This window comes from Cebus imitator, unplaced genomic scaffold (genome assembly GCF_001604975.1).
Source record: "Cebus imitator isolate Cc_AM_T3 unplaced genomic scaffold, Cebus_imitator-1.0 Scaffold2, whole genome shotgun sequence".
NCBI classification, from domain to species: domain Eukaryota; kingdom Metazoa; phylum Chordata; class Mammalia; order Primates; family Cebidae; genus Cebus; species Cebus imitator.
In genome coordinates this window covers 9,882,503-9,888,107 of record NW_016107317.1, presented here as the reverse complement: position 1 = coordinate 9,888,107, position 5,605 = coordinate 9,882,503, and positions in this window count along the sequence as shown.

Genomic DNA, 5,605 nt, shown 5'->3' with positions numbered 1-5,605 from the left:
CGCTGTTGTTGCCTAGACTGGAGTGCAATGGCACGATCTCGGCTCACCACAACCTCCGCCTCCTGGGTTCAAGCAGTTCTCCTGCCTCAGCCTCCCAAGTAGCTGGGACTACAGGCACACGCCACCATGCCCAGCTAATTTTTGTATTTTTAGTAGAGACGAGGTTTCACCTTGTTGACCAGGATGGTCTCAATCTCTTGATCTCGTGATCCACCCGCCTCAGCCTCCCAAAGTGCTGGGATTACAGGCGTGAGCCACCGCACCCGGCCAGATCTTAAGTCTTGATTAGATTTAAGTGAAACATTTTTGCTAGGATATTTCATAGGCAAGACAGTGTACTTCATATTGTACTACAACCAGAGACACATGAACAGTTTTCCCAGAATTAGATGCTAAGTTTGATCACCAATAAAAAGAAAAACAGCCAGAAGCCTCCACTTAAAAGTTTTATTTGTCCAGTTGCAACCAGCAAGCATCTTGTGGGGTGATATATATTGGTACCATATACATATTTCAATCCTTCATCAATTTTTTTTTTTTGAGACAGAATTTTGCTCTCGTTACCCAGGCTGGAGTGCAATGGTGCAATCTCAGCTCACTGCAACCTCCGCCTCCTGGGTTCAAGCAATTCTCCTGCCTCAGCCTCCCGAGTAGCTGGGACTACAGGCGTGCGCCACCATGCCTAGCTAATTTTTGTATTTTTAGTAGAGACGGGGTTTCATCATGTTGACCAGGATGGTCTCAATCTCTTGACCTCGTGATCCACCCGCCTCGCCTCCCAAAGTGCTGGGATTATAGGCGTGAGCCACCTTGCTCACCCATCAATCTTAAAAAAAAAAAAGAAAGTAGAAACGGGGTCTTGCCATATTACCCAGGCTAGTCTTAAACTCCTGGGCTCAAGTAATCTTCCCACGTTAACCTCTCGAGTAGCTGGAATTGTAGGCATGAGCCAACAACTCTGACTTCCTAATCTTTCATGTAACTGTTTTAGCACCCATTGATTTTTGTTTGAAACAATAACTTCATTAGGGGTGGGAAAGTGGTGATTTTTCTCATTTTACCATTCCTTATACATTTCTTACCTGGCATTATCTTTTAAAGAGATTTTTGGCCAGGCGCAGTGGCTCATGTCTGTAATCCCAGCACTTTGGGAGGCCAAGGCAAACAGATCACTTGATGCCAGGAGTTCCAGACCAGCTGGCCAATATGGCGAAACCCATCCCTACTAAAAATACAAAAATTAGCTGGGCATGGTGGTGGGCTTCTGTAATCCAGCTACTCAGGAGGCTGAGGCACGAGAATCGCTTGAACCTGGGAGGTGGGGGTTGCAGTGACCAGAAATCATGCCATTGCACTGCAGCCTGGGCAGCAGAATGAGACTCTATCTTGAGAAAAGAAAGAGAGTTTTTTTTTGTCAACTGGGGCTATTTGGTTACCCTGAGATACACTTCTTACAGAAAGCCTGGCTACCATGAAGTATGCCACTGGGTATAACGGACTCGACCCTCACACTTCCCCTCCCAATTGGTTGAGACTCTACTGACTATGACTCAGACATGGGAAAATAGACACGACACTCATCTGAAATGTGGTTTTATTTAGAAGCCAGTCTTTGAAACAGCCCAAGAGCCCCACTATCAGCATGGAGAAATAAGCTCACAGCTGGACAGACAGCAAAGCTACAGATCAGGTGGAAATGAATCTGCAGATAGAGGATAATTGGTCTCGTTTTCGAGGATGGAAAGGAGCCAAAGATTGGGAGTTAGGTATGGGATTTGAAGGAGTTAAAGACAATCTATTCCCAACATATGCCAATTTGATACATTGATTATTTCAAGCTGAAAGCACTTGAGAAACTGTAATTGCAGAAAGAGCTATCTGACCTGCCCTTTCCTACACGAAGCAAGCCATAAAAATTCCTTTGAGGAGGATGCCTTCCTTATACTGCAGCAAGAAAATAACCCTTATCTCCAAAGACTAGGAATTGCTGCTGCAATGGAGCTGTACAAATAAACGTACTGAAGAAATCCTTATCTTCCGCTAGTTTACACATTCCCATTGAATTTGCTGCCCCTGGCTCATCTCTTCACAAATTTATGATTCTTTTTCTAAAACATAAAAAAGCTTTCTGCTTTGGCCATTTCTTCAGATCTTCACTCTTGTGAGGGTCCCAAGTACACATGTAAAAACAATAAAACTGGGCTGGGCACAGTGGCTCACGCTTGTAATCCCAGCACTTTGGGAGGTCGAGGTAGGCAGATCACTTGAGGTTGGGAGTTCAAGACCAGCCTGATCAACATAGAGAAACCCTGTCTCTACTAACAATACAAAATTAGCTAGGTGTGGTGGTGCATGCCTGTAATCCCAGTTACTTGGGAGGCTGAGGCAGGAGAATCAGGTTGCGGTGAGCTGAGATCGTACCATTGCACTCCAGCCTGGGCAACAAGAACGAAACTCTGTCTCAAAAAACAAAACAAAACAAAAAAGAAAAGCAATCAAAGAATGGAGGGACATGGCACGAAGCCCAGAATGTTGGCAGAGGGCAGTCAGAATGATCAGGCTGATTGGTGTAGTCTCTTAACACACGTTTCAGAGCATTGACCACAGGCCCAGTGCCAGGCACTACAGGCTGTAGAAACTATAAGCAGTTGCTGAGATGATGTGATGCAGTATTTCTTAGGCCACTTCCATCAGAATCACTAAGATGTTTGTTAAAAAACAATACCTGTGCACAGGCCCCACCCTAAAACCATTAAATCAGAATCAGAATCAGAAATATTGAGGACAAAAACCTAGAGATAAGTATATCTAAAAGCTCTCCAAGTATTTCTAATGGGCAACCAGAATGAAGCATCACTAATCTGACCCAGCCTCCTCATTTGGCAGATGAGAAAACTGAGGACTCAGAAATTAAATAACTTGCCTAAGATGGTAGAGCTCTCTTCAAACAGATAACTGTAAGATAGACTGGCTATGCACTACTACAGTGTTTTTCAAAATTAATGCTCCATTAGTACATTGTAAAAATAAATTTAGTGCATCCTGACCAGAATTTCTTTGGAACAGAATAAAATATATCAGAGCACAAATCAAATAGTAATGATACTATTCCATGGCACGTGTGTGTGTGTGTGTGTGTGTGTGTGTGTGTGTGTATTCTGTGACCAGAAGTAAAATATTATTATTATGGGTTGTTGTTAAGAAAATTGAAAAGTTCTGCTCTGGAGTTTCCTTAAAATTTGAATTATCTAAGGTTAGAAAGTGGTATCTGCATATAGGGGTGATATAACTGCCTCTGCTGTCTGGTATGTAGCCCACAGAGAGGGTATGGATGGTATTGAGGCGAAGAACATGGGCTTGAAGGCGCACACATCTTGGAGAAAATTGAGTCTATGCCCTTTATTGGTGATGGGAGCTTTTGCAAGAACCTCAAACTCATTATGGCTCAGATACCTAAACTTTAAAAATGAAAATAAAAACACACACCTCACAGGATTGTTAATTTTAAATGCCATAGTATCTGTAAGGCACTTGGCATAATGTTTGGCACATAGTAAATAGTCAATAAATACGAACAATTAAAAATGCATCCATAGCCGGGCGCAGTGACTCATGCCTATAATCCCAGCCCTTTGGGAGGCTGAAGTGGGTGGATCACCTGAGGTTGAGAGTTCGAGACCAGCCTGACCAACATGGGGAGACCCTGTCTCTACTAAAAATACAAAATTAGCTGGGCATGGTGGCACATGCCTGTAATCCCGGCTACTCAGGAGGCTGAGGCAGGAGAATTGCTTGAACCCGGGAGGCAGAGGTTGCGGTGAGCTGAGATCAAGCCATTGCGCTCCAGCCTGGGCAACAAGAGCAAAACTCCATCTCAAAAAAAAAAAAAAAGAAATGCATCCATCATTTATCATTACCTGACTCAAAGAGGAAAGAAAATAAAAAAGTGCCAGGATTAAAATAGTTTTTGGAAAAATGTATATTATTGAGACTAATGTTTACATTAGAAAGACAAAAGTGAAATAACAGGTGAAATAATTGCTGTAATGGGCAACATATTTACAAGAAATTTTAAAATTTTTCACAGAACCAGAAATTATGGTGCTACAAAAATACCTGCTTATCTTAGAGCCAAAACATTTCAATTTTTTTTAAATGCCCTCATCCTGCAGATACATAAGTCAGGTACGCTGCTCCTGGGATTATGGTGGATGGGAGGCAGGACTAGATTATAGCTCCAGACAGAGAAGCATGTAGAGGCTTGCATTGTGAAATGTAGCTCCAGATCGACTGCAAGAACAAACCAGCAATCGTGAGAGGACTCACAGACCCTCTGAAGGAAGTGGACTGCTTCTGCAGGACCCAGGAGACCCCCAAATACTGTGAGTGCCCCAACTGCAGTACCACAGCTGCAGAAGTGGGAAAGGGAGACCTTCCTCTTCGGAACACGCACCCCCACTGGAGAAGCTGAAGGTCTGTTTGTGGGAAGATTTGTTTCAGACATTACCTGAAGCTAAGTAAAGTTAGAGAGCTGAGTGAAAAACAGGGGTAGAGGAAGCAGCAGAAAGGCCTGGGGAGTTTGCTGGATCCCCAAGCAGCCCACTCCAGCCTGGCACCACAGGGATCCATTGAGAGGGTGGCCAGAGGAGCAGGGGGCAAAACTCCACAGGGAGAAGGAATTCTCTAGCCGAACTTTGTACCAAGTTGAACAGGCCAAAAAGCCCCCTGGCCGGAACTCAGGGGAGGGTGTGAATCCATTGTGCAGACTTTACAGATGGGGGAAAAACTAAAGCCCTTTTCTTTGGCGCTGGGAGGTGGATAGCCTCAGGCAAGTTTTCAAGCCCTCTGCCTGGGAACAGGCTCAGGGCTGGTTGAGGGGACATGGTGGGAATGAGACCGCCATTCAGTTTGCATGAGACCTGGTTGAGGCCTGTGACTGCCAGCTTTCCCCCACTTCCCTGACAACCTGCATTGCTCGGCAGAGGCAGCCATAGTCCTGCTAGGCATACAACTCCAGTGATCTGGGGATCTCATTCCCATCCCCCACAGCAGCTGCAGCAAGACCTGCCCAAGCAGAGTCTGAGGTCAGACCTGCCTAGCCAAGACCCCACCTGATGCTCTTTTGCTATCCACTCTGTTAATAGAAGACAAATGGCATGTAATCTTGGGAGTTCTAGGGCCCCGTCCACTGTTGGTCCCTCTCTACACTACTATAGCTGATTTTCTCTGGAAAGTGCCACCTCCTGGCAGGAGGCCAACCAGCACAAAAAGAGAGCATTAAACCACCAAAACTAAAGACCCATAGGAAGTCCACTGCAGCTCCACCACCTCCACCAGAACAGGTGCTGGTATCCACAGCTGAGAGACCCATAGATGGTTCACATCACAGGACTCTGTTCAGACAACCTCCAGTACCAGCCCAAAGCTGGATAGATTTGCTGGGTGTCTAGATCTAGGAAACAGACAATAATCACGGAAGTTCAGCTTACAGGAGCCACAGCCATAGGGAAAGGGGGAGATCACTACATCAAGGAACAAACCAATCTGAACAACAGCCTTCAGCCCTAAACCTTCCTTCTGACAGAACCTACCCAAATGAGAAGGA